This window comes from Anoplopoma fimbria, chromosome 9 (genome assembly GCF_027596085.1).
Source record: "Anoplopoma fimbria isolate UVic2021 breed Golden Eagle Sablefish chromosome 9, Afim_UVic_2022, whole genome shotgun sequence".
Classification (NCBI taxonomy): Eukaryota; Metazoa; Chordata; class Actinopteri; order Perciformes; family Anoplopomatidae; genus Anoplopoma; species Anoplopoma fimbria.
Window position 1 is genome coordinate 9,216,043 of NC_072457.1, and position 16,072 is coordinate 9,232,114.

General features: G+C 37.2%; 3 long non-coding RNA genes across 3 annotated transcripts; all 3 read right to left on the minus strand.

Annotated features, from left to right (window-relative positions):
* Positions 1 to 432: 432 nt before the first annotated feature.
* Positions 433 to 946, minus strand: LOC129096077 (uncharacterized). Its single transcript, XR_008531412.1, has 3 exons — positions 872 to 946; positions 688 to 756; positions 433 to 559 (listed from the first exon to the last, which is right to left on the minus strand). It is a non-coding gene; the product is annotated as an uncharacterized LOC129096077 (long non-coding RNA).
* Positions 947 to 7,201: 6,255 nt separating this feature from the next.
* Positions 7,202 to 9,637, minus strand: LOC129096076 (uncharacterized). Its single transcript, XR_008531411.1, has 4 exons — positions 9,590 to 9,637; positions 7,597 to 7,670; positions 7,413 to 7,481; positions 7,202 to 7,288 (listed from the first exon to the last, which is right to left on the minus strand). It is a non-coding gene; the product is annotated as an uncharacterized LOC129096076 (long non-coding RNA).
* Positions 9,638 to 11,521: 1,884 nt separating this feature from the next.
* Positions 11,522 to 11,981, minus strand: LOC129096078 (uncharacterized). Its single transcript, XR_008531413.1, has 3 exons — positions 11,917 to 11,981; positions 11,733 to 11,801; positions 11,522 to 11,608 (listed from the first exon to the last, which is right to left on the minus strand). It is a non-coding gene; the product is annotated as an uncharacterized LOC129096078 (long non-coding RNA).
* Between the last annotated feature and the right edge of the window lie 4,091 nt (positions 11,982 to 16,072).

Here is a 16,072-nt window from a genome sequence, read left to right on the forward strand (position 1 = left end):
GATGATTAAAATGATTAATGGGAAAGCTATGATTGGCAACTCATGGTCCTGGAGAGAGCTCTGTTGGAAGAACAGAGTACTATATTATGTGACTTCACAATATAAATGTATTTAAAAAAAGCTGAACATTTTCTTCGTTTTGGCAAGAGATATAATGAAATATCTGAAATAGAAATTGATTGTGAAACAGTGAAGATATTGAAACTGGATATCTATCTATCTATCTATCTATCCATCATATATTTTAATATTTTTCTGATAGACAACTTTCACACAATGTCTTTAATGTCAATTATAAGAAGAACAAACATATTTGCTTCATGTTTTCCATTTATGAACTTTATTTGGAAGATGCCACAGCGAATACAGTGATTTTGATCCACATGTTTAATTGAACCAGACATATTAAAACAGTAGTAGCTGTAGGTGGTTATCTTGGCCCCAGGAGGGCAATGAGAAGGTTGAGAATTTGTTGGATCGTTAAAGGTTGGGTTGTTGCCGGGGACTGGGTTGTCGCCGTAGAAGTGGTGGTTGTGGTAGGTGCAGTGGTGGTGGTTTGCTTAAAGAAAATCAGAAAGATTCATTGTCAATACACAGCAGAGGAGTTTCTAAGGATTTTACAGTAATTGACATTGACAACACAAGAGTGTTGAATGTTGAATTGTAGAGGATAGAGAAGGCTCTCACCTCATTGGAATTAGAGTTGGATTCAGAGTTCGAGCTTGACCGAGCAAGTCGTTTGTGCTCCATGTCCAACTGTAGAAAACACACAAGTTTGATATTTCCTTCATTATTCTGTCACAATAATGGTAATGGTGTCAACATTTAAGAGCAGTGGTCTTGAAATTGAGTAAAAGATTGTTAAACTTACAGGTTGAGCCAGAGCGAGGCTCAGGAGGCATCCAAGCACAAATACTTCTTTCAGCATGGTTACAGTGATCTCTACTGGTAAAAGGGAAATAATGAAGACTTTCTACGATGAACAGCTTTTCCAAAATATCAGCAAAATCACCACCAACCTCACACAGAAAATACAGAGAGTAAAGATTCAAATAATTACCTTCAAGTTTTCACAACTTCAGCAGACTGTATCTCAGATAACAGAGAAGGTTTTTGTTTCTCTGAATGTTGAGCTCTTCTTATATACAGTTACAGGACCTGATGTCATCTCATTAGTAAACAGCATTGTTGGGAAATCGCAAATATTAGGAAATCTTCCACATCCACCTTTCAAGGTGTGGCTAAAGATCATGGATGGAAACCGCACATGGATCGTATCATATCTAGCATTGTTTTAAAGGAACAGTGTGTATCATTTAAAGGGAGTCTATTGGCAGAAATGGATTATAATATTAATAAGTTAGTTTTCGTTAGCGATAATCAGCTGAAAAGAAGTTTTGTATACGTTACCTTATAATGAGCTATCCTATGTAACACCCAAAGGCTGTATATAAGAAGTGGAAGTTGTCAGCGGTTTTGAAACCTTGAGTTTGTCATTGTGCCATTTTGTTTTGTTTTTAACCTGTGTAGAGAAGTGACCATATTGGGATGTGGAGGTGTGTCGCCATGGTAGAGACGCTGTATAAGACTCTGTTAGCGAACTTTCAATCCCAAGGTAGCCACACCCTAAAGCATTACCGGCTTTATCTTCTATTTTACTCCAAATGGGACCATTGTTACTAAATGAACATCTTGCTGTATCGAAGAATACTCTAAAATAGCGATTGAGACCATAAACTTATGTTTACAGCGTTTACTGAGGTAATAAATCAAGTGATCAGTAGAGTCATTTTCTCATTGACTTCTATGCAATCAGACTTCTCTTTGCATCCAGAGGAGTCGCCCCCTGATGGCCATTAGAAAGAATGCAAGTTTATGGCACTGGCATTGGCTTCACTTTCAAGAACCAGAGGTTGCCGCCTGGGTTGCACTGCATAGCAATGTTTCTACAAAAGCCCAGAACGCACAAATAAAACATTGGCTCAATAAAGGGCCATTCACATCTTCTTGTGGACTTCCGTAGTTCTTCTACACACTTGGAACACGGGATAAGTTTCAGTGTGTTGTAATCTGCAGCCTCATCACTAGATGCCACCAAATACTAGACAAGGGACCTTCAATAACTCATATCAGAAATATATGAAAGTCTATTGGTTTTGTGTATAATTCAAATGAAAATATCAGCTTAAGTATAGTCAGAGAACATATTACCACTGTTTAATGTAGGTTCAGAGTCTTCATTCTCCACCGTTCAGTAATGCATGATCTTTCTCCTTTTCACACTGTTTGTGACATTATAGAATACAATACTCCCAAAACGTCCCTACTGTCCATATCAAACAGAAATGGGAGAAACAATCGGGCTTGGGATATGTGTGGATGATTAAAATGATTAATGGGAAAGCTATGATTGGCAACTCATGGTCCTGGAGAGAGCTCTGTTGGAAGAACAGAGTACTATATTATGTGACTTCACAATATAAATGTATTTAAAAAAAGCTGAACATTTTCTTCGTTTTGGCAAGAGATATAATGAAATATCTGAAATAGAAATTGATTGTGAAACAGTGAAGATATTGAAACTGGATATCTATCTATCTATCTATCTATTTATCCATCATATATTTTAATATTTTTCTGATAGACAACTTTCACACAATGTCTTTAATGTCAATTATAAGAAGAACAAACATATTTGCTTCATGTTTTCCATTTATGAACTTTATTTGGTAGATGCCACAGCGAATACAGTGATTTTGATCCACATGTTTAATTGAACCAGACATGTTAAAACAGTAGTAGCTGTAGGTGGTTATCTTGGCCCCAGGAGGGCAATGAGAAGGTTGAGAATTTGTTGGATCGTTAAAGGTTGGGTTGTTGCCAGGGACTGGGTTGTCGCCGTAGAAGTGGTGGTTGTGGTAGGTGCAGTGGTGGTGGTTTGCTTAAAGAAAATCAGAAAGATTCATTGTCAATACACAGCAGAGGAGTTTCTAAGGATTTTACAGTAATTGACATTGACAACACAAGAGTGTTGAATGTTGAATTGTAGAGGATAGAGAAGGCTCTCACCTCATTGGAATTAGAGTTGGATTCAGAGTTCGAGCTTGACCGAGCAAGTCGTTTGTGCTCCATGTCCAACTGTAGAAAACACACAAGTTTGATATTTCCTTCATTATTCTGTCACAATAATGGTAATGGTGTCAACATTTAAGAGCAGTGGTCTTGAAATTGAGTAAAAGATTGTTAAACTTACAGGTTGAGCCAGAGCGAGGCTCAGGAGGCATCCAAGCACAAATACTTCTTTCAGCATGGTTACAGTGATCTCTACTGGTAAAAGGGAAATAATGAAGACTTTCTACGATGAACAGCTTTTCCAAAATATCAGCAAACTCACCACCAACCTCACACAGAAAATACAGAGAGTAAAGATTCAAATAATTACCTTCAAGTTTTCACAACTTCAGCAGACTGTATCTCAGATAACAGAGAAGGTTTTTGTTTCTCTGAATGTTGAGCTCTTCTTATATACAGTTACAGGACCTGATGTCATCTCATTAGCAAACAGCATTGTTGGGAAATCGCAAATATTAGGAAATCTTCCACCTCCACCTTTTAAGGTGTGGTTAATGATCAGAGATTGGAAACCAGACATGGATTGTATGATATGTAGCATACATCCATTCCATCAATCATCCTTTTTCTACAACTTTAAACCATTACTAATAAAAATTGTTCATCTTTTAAAACTTTTTGTACAGTCCTCTTTACCAACATGCAGCTCAGCACAACAGTTAATCAAACATCCAAGGTGGATTAATGCAACCAAACATAATTGTCTTGTGCCTAAACAGTGACATGATCCCATAAGTAACACTTTTTGACTCATTTCACAATGGAATAAAACAGGTAACATTCAAATATAATCACTATTGTCTTTACTCATTCAGCATAAACCAACATTCCAACACATTTAAAATAAGGGCACTTATTTAATGCTTGGATTGGTGCGACCTTACAGTATTTGAGAGAAATAAATCAGAAATGCTGCAAAATGCTTCATCATGCTTTTTTCACCTTTTTTTTTTAATAGCGTAAATCCAAGTGCACAAAATGAAACTAAAGTGATTCCAGTAATGAAATACACCACTGTACATATTCACTAAAGAAGTGTATAGAACAGCTACTGTCTTGTGCATGGGGCCACAAGCTCTCATCAACATCACAACTCGTATGTCCTCTCTTGTAATGCACCTGGGAACAAATCTGTTTGGCATGTCTGATTCATCCCTGGCATCCTCCTGCAGAGATGTCCAAACATTCAGCATTCACTAATTCAGTTGTAATCTGCAGCCTTCAAGAGAGGCATCTGATCCTGTGGCTGGTGGTCAAAAACCTTTAACCTCTGTGAAGAAATGAATTAATCTATGGGTTTTAGGAATGGAAGGTAAGGTGGAAGGAAAGGTTGCACCATTGTGGGAGGGGCTGTAAACCAGTCTGTGGCTGGGAGAGAATGGTGAAACACCACATTGTCCCATAGTATTACAAAATGTCTCTTTTACTCCCCTGGAACAAGTGTTTCACAGATCTCATCAAGGAATCAAATGACGCACCAAGTGTTATAGGCCAATGTATGTATTTTTATTTGCTTGTGATCCAATGAAAATGTTTGGAATAGAATTTGATTACTCATGTTATTTTATACATGGAAAAAACAATAACTTATGTCTCAGAATGAAAATCTGTTTGAAATACTCTTAGCTGCTAGCAAGAAAGCCATCACAGAAATGGCTGCAGACAAGTTTTCCAACAAAGGACGACTGGACTGCAATTGTCAACGAAATACATTTTGTATAAATTGACCTTTATGACTATGATATGATAAATATGTAACGTATTGGGGAAAATGGACTTGTATATGATGTCGACCACATCATGTCTTTGAAATACGCTTTTCAGGCACACGTATCATGATGCCTATGCCCCCTCTTTTTGCCTGAAAATTTTAAATAAAATAGCCATAATAAAACAACACATTCAATATTTTTGTTGATATACACTTTATCTTTTCATTTTATGACTTTTGTATTTGTGTAATGCACCACCAAATGTTGCGGTGTCACAAGGGTGGACCACAGGACACTGAATCAGAGGTTGGTGAAGTTTTAAGAGGAATTATTCTAATACTAGGCTCGACGAGGGTGAGCAGACCCTCAGGGTCTACTTCAGGTTACAAACTACGAGGTAAACTTACCACAGTATTCAAGATAGTGATCTGGCATCAGATTTGCAAAGAGCCGGGGTTGAAATAATGCAATGATAATGAACTGATGAGAGGCACATGAGCAGACTGAAAGGGCTGATGAGGCGATTGATGGCAGGTGTGTGTAGGACTGGGAGCAAGGACCCGAACCAGGCTGACAACACGATGAACACACACACACACAAACACACCACACACACGAACACACAGAAAAGCATTGGAAACAAAAGGAACACAAGATTTAAAAAAACGTTCGGCTGACAAAAAACAATTCATCAGTTTCCATTAACTGATATAGTTATTCAAAGTAAGTTGCAATCACTGAAAATATACTAATTTGCAGACTTTCATATGGACTAATAAGTGTAAAAAATATTCAGCCTTTCCTCCCACACATGATTTTATTCGGTTTAAAGGAGAGTCAGTGGTGACTGATATATGTGTTGCACAAATATCATGGTCAATATTAATGATAATGTTCTTTAACAAGAGAGAGTGAGGAGGTGTATAGCAAAGACTTTGCAAAAATGTATTCATATGTTTGCAGGGAAATCTTTATTTTCAGAGATAGCAGTTTTACATTTTTCACAACCTCTAAATATGTAAAAAAAAAAAAAAAAGTTTTTTTCATCTGATTCAACAGTTAGTTAGTAGGTTGTTATTTTTTTTTGTGTTGCTGTGTAAAGTGACAGTGCCTCAAAAATTTGGTGAAGTGCATGTATTGGTGTGTTAAGTTGAACCTAAAAGTTGGAGAAACATAAGGTGTCCCACACCTAAGCTGTCACTAATAATTATTTTTACCATTTGAAAAGAGACATCATACATCCTGCAGTGGTGTTGTAAGCGCACTTGATTAAATTTATGGAGCTACTGACAGTGACATTTTCTATCTATCTATCTTATTTTATCAGCAACAGTTAACTTGTCATTTATTTATGTGTTGACATAAACATTTTGATCCCAAACAGCTGCCACTAGCAGAAAGACTGTCTTCACAAGAAGAAAAACAAAACACAGACAAGTCAAACACTTATGCACACATTGCTTTATTAATTATTTATTACATTTCAGTGGGGCAATGTTTATAGTGCACGCTTTCCCCCAGTCAGTCGGGTGAGTGTCTCATTTTCAGATTGGAGGGATGACTGGTTGAGGGTCAGGCTCATCAAGACATGGGGATAGTAGTTCTGGTTCACGTGGAAAACACATTGAAGAAAATAAGATAGATTTTATTCATAGATTTAATGTGTAGTTTTATGTGATTATTTGACAGTGTGTCCAGATACTGACCTCATTGCTTTCATCTGAATGTTTGACATTTTTCTTCTCCAGAGACCTTAAGATGCAAATGATTTTCCATCAAAAACTCTTTTGACACATCTCAAAAACCTGCATTAAGCTTTAAAGCAATACCACAAGACCACCACAGCAATTCAAAGAACATGTGACACAAAGACATATTTGAAGATTTTTATTATCACCTGGAACAAGTGTTACACAGTGTTTTGTATCTCTATTAATGGTGTATAATGTCTGATAATATGGTGGCTCATTATGACCACAGTTGCCACAAGAGTCAGACACTCAGGTGTTGGGAAACAGTAAAAGTATTGAAACTGGATGTGTCTATCTATCTAGCTATCTATATCGAATACATTTTATTATACACACCTCTCTACAAAGCTTCATTAATGTTTCTTATGTGTTTTTAAAAAACGATACACATCTTGTCCATGTTTTCCATTAATGAAGTTTATTCAGCAGATACTACAGAGAATACACACAGTCGTCATGACAAACTGACACAAAACCGAGCTGATGTGCAAACCAAAATTAAGTTACAGGTGCAGGAGTAGTTACAGGTGCAGGAGTAGTTACAGGTGCAGGAGTAGTCGGAGCTGCTGTAGTAGTTGTAGTAGCTGCTGTAGTAGTTGTAGCTGCAGTAGTGGTCTGTTGGTTTATGAGCTGGGTAATTAAGAATTGAAGCAACTGTTGCAAAGCAGCCTGGTTATTTGTTGTTGCGGTACCCTTTAAGAAAATTAGAAAGATTTCTTGTCAATAGACAGCAGAGGGGTTTCTACGTTGTTGTTTTTTGTAATTAACATTCAGGAGTGTTGAATGTTGAATTTTTGAGAATAGAGAAGGCTCTCACCTCATTGGAATCCGAGTTAGAGTCAGAGTCAGACCTTGACCGAGCAAGTCGTTTGTGCTCCATGCCCAACTGTAGAAAACACACAAGTTTGATATTTCCTTCATTATACTGTCACAATAATGGTAATGGTGTCAACATTTAAGAGCAGTGGTCTTGAAATTGAGTAAAAGATTGTTAAACTTACAGGTTGAGCCAGAGCGAGGCTCAGGAGGCATCCAAGCACAAATACTTCTTTCAGCATGGTTACAGTGATCTCTACTGGTAAAAGGGAAATAATGAAGACTTTCTACGATGAACAGCTTTTCCAAAATATCAGCAAACTCACCACCAACCTCACACAGAAAATACAGAGAGTAAAGATTCAAATAATTACCTTCAAGTTTTCACAACTTCAGCAGACTGTATCTCAGATGATGGAGGAGGTTTTTGTTTCTCTGAATGTTGAGATCTTCTTATATACAGTTACAGGACCTGATGTCATCTCATTAGTAAACAGCATTGTTGGGAAATTGCAAATATTAGGAAATCTTCCACCTCCACCTTTTTAAGGTGTGGTTAATGATCAGAGATTGAAACCAGACATGGATTGTATGATATGTAGCATACATCCATTCCATCAATCATCCTTTTTCTACAACTTTAAACCATTACTATATAAAAATTGTTCATCTTTTCAAAACTTTTTGTACAGTCCTCTTTACCAACATGCAGCTCAGCACAACAGTTAATCAAACATCCAAGATGGATTAATGCAACCAACCATCTCAGCATCAACTCTTGTGCCTAAACAGTGAAATTTTTCTCCCATAAGTAACACTTTTTTACTCTTTTCACAATGGAATAAAACAGGTAACATTCAAATATATATCACTATTGTCTTTACTCATTCAGCATAAACCAACATTCCAACACATTTAAAATAAGGGCACTTATTTAATGCTTGGATTGGTGCGACCTTACAGTATTTGAGAGAAATAAATCAGAAATGCTGCAAAATGCTTCATCATGCTTTTTTCACCTTTTTTTTTTATATAGCGTAAATCCAAGTGCACAAAATGAAACTAAAGTGATTCCAGTAATGAAATACACCACTGTACATATTCACTAAAGAAGTGTATAGAACAGCTACTGTCTTGTGCATGGGGCCACAAGCTCTCATCAACATCACAACTCGTATGTCCTCTCTTGTAATGCACCTGGGAACAAATCTGTTTGGCATGTCTGATTCATCCCTGGCATCCTCCTGCAGAGATGTCCAAACATTCAGCATTCACTGTTCAAGAGAGGCATCTGATCCTGTGGCTGGTGGTCAAAAACCTTTAACCTCTGTGAAGAAATGAATTAATCTATGGGTTTTAGGAATGGAAGGTAAGGTGGAAGGAAAGGTTGCACCATTGTGGGAGGGGCTGTAAACCAGTCTGTGGCTGGGAGAGAATGGTGAAACACCACATTGTCCCATAGTATTACAAAATGTCTCTTTTACTCCCCTGGAACAAGTGTTTCACAGATCTCATCAAGGAATCAAATGACGCACCAAGTGTTATAGGCCAATGTATGTATTTTTATTTGCTTGTGATCCAATGAAAATGTTTGGAATAGAATTTGATTACTCATGTTATTTTATACATGGAAAAAACAATAACTTATGTCTCAGAATGAAAATCTGTTTGAAATACTCTTAGCTGCTAGCAAGAAAGCCATCACAGAAATGGCTGCAGACAAGTTTTCCAACAAAGGACGACTGGACTGCAATTGTCAACGAAATACATTGTTTGTATAAATTGACCTTTATGACTATGATATGATAAATATGTAACGTATTGGGGAAAATGGACTTGTATATGATGTCGACCACATCATGTCTTTGAAATACGCTTTTCAGGCACACGTATCATGATGCCTATGCCCCCTCTTTTTGCCTGAAAATTTTAAATAAAATAGCCATAATAAAACAACACATTCAATATTTTTGTTGATATACACTTTATCTTTTAATTTTATGACTTTTGTATTTGTGTAATGCACCACCAAATGTTGCGGTGTCACAAGGGTGGACCACAGGACACTGAATCAGAGGTTGGTGAAGTTTTAAGAGGAATTATTCTAATACTAGGCTCGACGAGGGTGAGCAGACCCTCAGGGTCTACTTCAGGTTACAAACTACGAGGTAAACTTACCACAGTATTCAAGATAGTGATCTGGCATCAGATTTGCAAAGAGCCGGGGTTGAAATAATGCAATGATAATGAACTGATGAGAGGCACATGAGCAGACTGAAAGGGCTGATGAGGCGATTGATGGCAGGTGTGTGTAGGACTGGGAGCAAGGACCCGAACCAGGCTGACAACACACACACACACACACACACACACACACACACACACACACACACAACACACAGACACAGAAAAGCATTGGAAACAAAAGGAACACAAGATTTAAAAAACGTTCGGCTGACAAAAACAATTCATAAGTTTCCATTAACTGATATAGTTATTCAAAGTAAGTTGCAATCACTGAAAATATACTAATTTGCAGACTTTCATATGGACTAATAAGTGTAAAAATTCAGCCTTTCCTCCCACACATGATTTTATTCGGTTTAAAGGAGAGTCAGTGGTGACTGATATATGTGTTGCACAAATATCATGGTCAATATTAATGATAATGTTCTTTAACAAGAGAGAGAGAGGAGGTGTATAGCAAAGACTTTGCAAAAATGTATTCATATGTTTGCAGGGAAATCTTTATTTTCAGAGATAGCAGTTTTACATTTTTCACAACCTCTAAATATGTAAAAAAAAACAACAAAGTTTTTTTCATCTGATTCAACAGTTAGTTAGTAGGTTGTTATTTTTTTTTACAAAATGTGTTGCTGTGTAAAGTGACAGTGCCTCAAAAATTTGGTGAAGTGCATATATTGGTGTGTTAAGTTGAACCTAAAAGTTGGAGAAACATAAGGTGTCCCACACCTAAGCTGTCACTAATAATTATTTTTACCATTTGAAAAGAGACATCATACATCCTGCAGTGGTGTTGTAAGCGCACTTGATTAAATTTATGGAGCTACTGACAGTGACATTTTCTATCTATCTATCTTATTTTATCAGCAACAGTTAACTTGTCATTTATTTATGTGTTGACATAAACATTTTGATCCCAAACAGCTGCCACTAGCAGAAAGACTGTCTTCACAAGAAGAAAAACAAAACACAGACAAGTCAAACACTTATGCACACATTGCTTTATTAATTATTTATTACATTTCAGTGGGGCAATGTTTATAGTGCACGCTTTTTCCCCTCAGTCGGGTGAGTGTCTCATTTTCAGATTGGAGGGATGAGTAGTTCTGGTTCACGTGGAAAACACATTGAAGAAAATAAGATAGATTTTATTCATAGATTTAATGTGTAGTTTTATGTGATTATTTGCCAGTGTGTCCAGATACTGACCTCATTGCTTTCATCTGAATGTTTGACATTTTTCTTCTCGTCAGAGACCTTAAGATGCAAATGATTTTCCATCAAAAACTCTTTTGACACATCTCAAAAACCTGCATTAAGCTTTAAAGCAATACCACAAGACCACCACAGCAATTCAAAGAACATGTGACACAAAGACATATTTGAAGATTTTTATTATCACCTGGAACAAGTGTTACACAGTGTTTTGTATCTCTATTAATGGTGTATAATGTGATGATAATATGGTGGCTCATTATGACCACAGTTGCCACAAGAGTCAGACACTCAGGTGTTGGGAAACAGTAAAAAGTATTGAAACTGGATGTGTCTATCTATCTAGCTATCTATATCGAATACATTTTATTATACACACCTCTCTACAAAGCTTCATTAATGTTTCTTATGTGTTTTTTAAAAAACGCATACACATCTTGTCCATGTTTTCCATTAATGAAGTTTATTCAGCAGATACTACAGAGAATACACACAGTCGTCATGACAAACTGACACAAAACCGAGCTGATGTGCAAACCAAAATTAAGTTACAGGTGCAGGAGTAGTTACAGGTGCAGGAGTAGTTACAGGTGCAGGAGTAGTCGGAGCTGCTGTAGTAGTTGTAGTAGCTGCTGTAGTAGTTGTAGCTGCAGTAGTGGTCTGTTGGTTTATGAGCTGGGTAATTAAGAATTGAAGCAACTGTTGCAAAGCAGCCTGGTTATTTGTTGTTGCGGTACCCTTTAAGAAAATTAGAAAGATTTCTTGTCAATAGACAGCAGAGGGGTTTCTACGTTGTTGTTTTTTGTAATTAACATTCAGGAGTGTTGAATGTTGAATTTTTGAGAATAGAGAAGGCTCTCACCTCATTGGAATCCGAGTTAGAGTCAGAGTCAGACCTTGACCGAGCAAGTCGTTTGTGCTCCATGCCCAACTGTAGAAAACACACAAGTTTGATATTTCCTTCATTATACTGTCACAATAATGGTAATGGTGTCAACATTTAAGAGCAGTGGTCTTGAAATTGAGTAAAAGATTGTTAAACTTACAGGTTGAGCCAGAGCGAGGCTCAGGAGGCATCCAAGCACAAATACTTCTTTCAGCATGGTTACAGTGATCTCTACTGGTAAAAGGGAAATAATGAAGACTTTCTACGATGAACAGCTTTTCCAAAATATCAGCAAACTCACCACCAACCTCACACAGAAAATACAGAGAGTAAAGATTCAAATAATTACCTTCAAGTTTTCACAACTTCAGCAGACTGTATCTCAGATAACGGAGGAGGTTTTTGTTTCTCTGAATGTTGAGCTCTTCTTATATACAGTTACAGGACCTGATGTCATCTCATTAGTAAACCACATTGTTGGGAAATGCAAATATTAGGAAATCTTCTACCTCCACCTTTCAAGGTGTGGCTAAAGATCATAGATGGAAACCACACATGGATTGTATGATATGTAGCATACATCCATTCCATCAATCATCCTTTTTCTACAACTTTAAACCATTACTATATAAAAATTGTTCATCTTTTCAAAACTTTTTGTACAGTCCTCTTTACCAACATGCAGCTCAGCACAACAGTTAATCAAACATCCAAAATGGATTAATGCAACCAACCATCTCAGCATCAACTCTTGTGCCTAAACACTGACATTTTTCTCCCATAAGTAACACTTTTTCACTCATTTCACAATGGAATAAAACAACAGGTAACATTCAAATATATATCACTATTCAATTCAGTTTTCAATTCAATTCTAACCAGGAAAGTCCCATTGAGATTAAAAACCTCTTTTTCGAGGGAGTCCTGGCCAAGAGGCAGCAACAAATAACATATGTACACTCACAAAATTACACTCACAACATATAGACAGAAATTAAAATGATAAAAAACAGTTACAAGTAAATTAAAATTCATAAAAAACATCTACAAGTAAAAGAAGTGGTCTGAAATGCTCTCATCATAGATTTAAAAGCGTTCAAAGAAATCATTTCGGTTAATTTAAAATCTTTTTGCAGCCAGTTCCATGTGGTGGGAGCAGAGTGGACGAATGCCCTTTTTCCTGATTCAGTGCGGGCAAATGGAACTAACAGAAGCATCTGATTGTTTGAGCGCAGACTGTAAGAAGCAATACTTTTCTGTGTGATTAAATTACAAATATATGATGGCAGTAGCCCAAGCATGGCCTTATAAATAAAAGTGCACCAATGTCCCAGCCTCCTAGTGGACAAAGAGGGCCAACCCACTCGAGAATACAATTCACAGTGATGGGTCAGGGCTCTACAGTTAGTGATAAACCTCAGAGAAGCATGGTAAACAGCATCAATCTTACATAGACATTTAGCTGAGGCATTCATATAAATCAAATCTCCATAATCTAAACTGGACAAAAACGTTGCAGTGACAAGCCGCTTTTTCACCTCAAAAGAGAAACAAAATTTGTGCCTGAAGAAGAAGCCCAATTTAAGTTTCAATTTCTTCACAAGATTGTCAATGTGGGGTTTGAAGGAAAGGGAATCGTCAATCAAGACACCAAGATATTTATAGATATGAACCACCTCTATGACATTTCCCTCAAGAGTGGACACTGTGGGGACAGTTTGAGGTACTTTCTTAGAGTTTGAAAACAACATTTGTTTAGTTTTTTCAATGTTGAGGACTAATTTTAGTTGCAGGAGTGTGTGCTGGACTACATCAAAAGCTTTCTGCAGAGATTCAACAGCTCTAGCAGGAGTTGATCCAAAACAGTAAATAATTGTGTCATCTGCATAAAAATGCATGTTAGCATCTGACACGTTTTTTCCCAAATCATTAATGTACATAATGAACAAGAGGGGTCCTAATATTGAACCCTGTGGCACGCCCTTGTGGACACTCACAAATTCAGAACACAGACCATCATATTTAATACACTGAGTCCTGTCACTCAAATAATCTGTGAACCAGGAAACTACATGATTTGACAAACCCAAGCAAAAAAGCCTATGCTTTAAAACAGCATGGTCCACAGTGTCAAAAGCCTTTGACAGATCAATAAAAAGTGAAGCACAGTACTGCTTCTTATCAAGAGCAACTAATATATCATTGATCACTTTTGTAGCTGCAGTGATGGTACTGTGTTTTTTCCTGAAGCCTGATTGCAGTTTTGAGAGAAGATCATTAAATGTTAGAAACTCTTTTAACTGATCACACACAAGAGATTCAAGAATTTTTGACAAGGCACACATATTTGATATTGGCCTGTAGTTGGTTAAAGCTGCTGGATCACCTCCTTTTAATAAGGGGGTAACAAAAGCTGACTTCCAAACAGATGGAATTTCTTTGTTTTCAATTGAGAGATTAAAAAAGGATTGTAAGAGGCTGTGCTACAAAATCAGCTGCTATTTTTAAAAAGTAGGGCTCTATTGAATCAGGTCCAGGGGATTTTCTGCTATCCAATGTTTTGAGGGCTTGATGCACTTGCTGCACAGTAAAAGGTAAGAAATTAAAGGGTTCTCCTGAAAACCTTGGAGCTTCTGTGCAGGGAAACACAGGGGCAGCTCCCGTAGAATCAAACAAAGAACCAGATAATACAAAATGATTGTTAAAACAATTTAGAACCTCAATTCTATCATAGACTGGGACCGAGTCTTTTAGAACAAATATCGGGAGAGCCGGAGGACTTTTACTTACAGATATAGATTTAATTACTTTCCAAAATTTCTGTGGATTATTAAGGTTCTCAGTTGTGACAGATAAATAATATTCAGATTTAGCCTTTTTAATAAGAGTAGTGCATTTGTTCCTTAGTTGCCTGAAAATAGACCAGTCAGAGGCAAAATCACTTTTTCTGGCTTTGGCCCATGCCACATTACGTCGATGGATGGTATCTGACAACTCTGGGGAAAACCACGGATTATCTCGTCCCTTAACCCTGAATTTCCCAATGGGGGCATGTTTATTTACAATTTTCACAAAGTGTTCCTTAAAGAATGTCCAAGCTAACTCCACGTCCGGCAAAAGACCTATGTGTCCCCAATTTACCAAAGACAAATCATGATGAAAAGCCTGTTCATTAAACATTTTTAAATTCCTCTTGAAAGTAATGCGTGGTTTACGTTTGGGGATCTTTGTGTCCCTGCAAGTAGCAACAACACAATGATCACTCAAATCATTGCAGAAAACTCCCAAGGATAAGAATTTATGAGGAACATTTGTGAGAATTAGATCAATCAAAGTGGACTTTTCCGATTTTTTAAGATTTGGCCTTGTAGGTAGGTTGACCAGCTGGATAAGATTAATAGAGTCACAGAAAGATTTAAATTCATCCGAAACTGCATTTAGCCAGTCCCAATTCAGATCTCCAGCCATTAAAAGCTCATTATAATTTAATTTGGACAAAAGATGCTGCAATGACGATAATGCCTCCTTTGTGGCAGATGGAGGCCTATAGCACCCGACAACAGTCATAGAGAGGGACTTTGCTATTTCCACCTTTAATGCCAAAAGTTCGAATTGCTTAGAGATAGACTCAGACAGAACAATTGAAGCATCAAATCTTGATTTAACGAAAATGGCTACACCACCGCCTTTCTTGGGCCTATCACTACGAAAAACATTGTATCCGAGTATGCTAATGTCTTCATTTGTAATAGATTTTGTCAGCCAAGTTTCTGAGATGACCACAATGTCTGCATCTGTTGATCTAACCCAAATTCTGACCATGTCCATCTTTGGTACTAAGCTGCGCACATTAAGATGAATACATTTGAGACCAGACATTAATTTAAAATCAGCGGGAGTCTGGATACATTGCAATTCAGGACCAGGGTTTGATTGCACATCTCCAGACAAAAGTAGGAGTAGTACAATAATCACTGCTCGTCTCACATTACATTTTGAAGCAGTTTTTTCATGTGTTAAAGCCAGGCAATGCCTTTCCTTAAGGGAAAGAGTAAGATTATATAATGTAAAAAAACGTAGAAGTTTAGGTAAGTCCCTAGGTGGGTCCGACCACAGGTTTGAGGCCCAGACCAAATCAGACTGTGGTTGCTGAAAATGCCCGGCAACATTAGCATTAGTGCCACTATAGTAAGTGTCTTGCATGCTCGACACATAGCTAGTGGTACTCACCAAGGGGAAATTCCTTGGAGTCAGGTCCCAAAATGTCAACAAACATACTAAAGTTAAAAAAAATGCCATTGTCTTTAAATTACTGA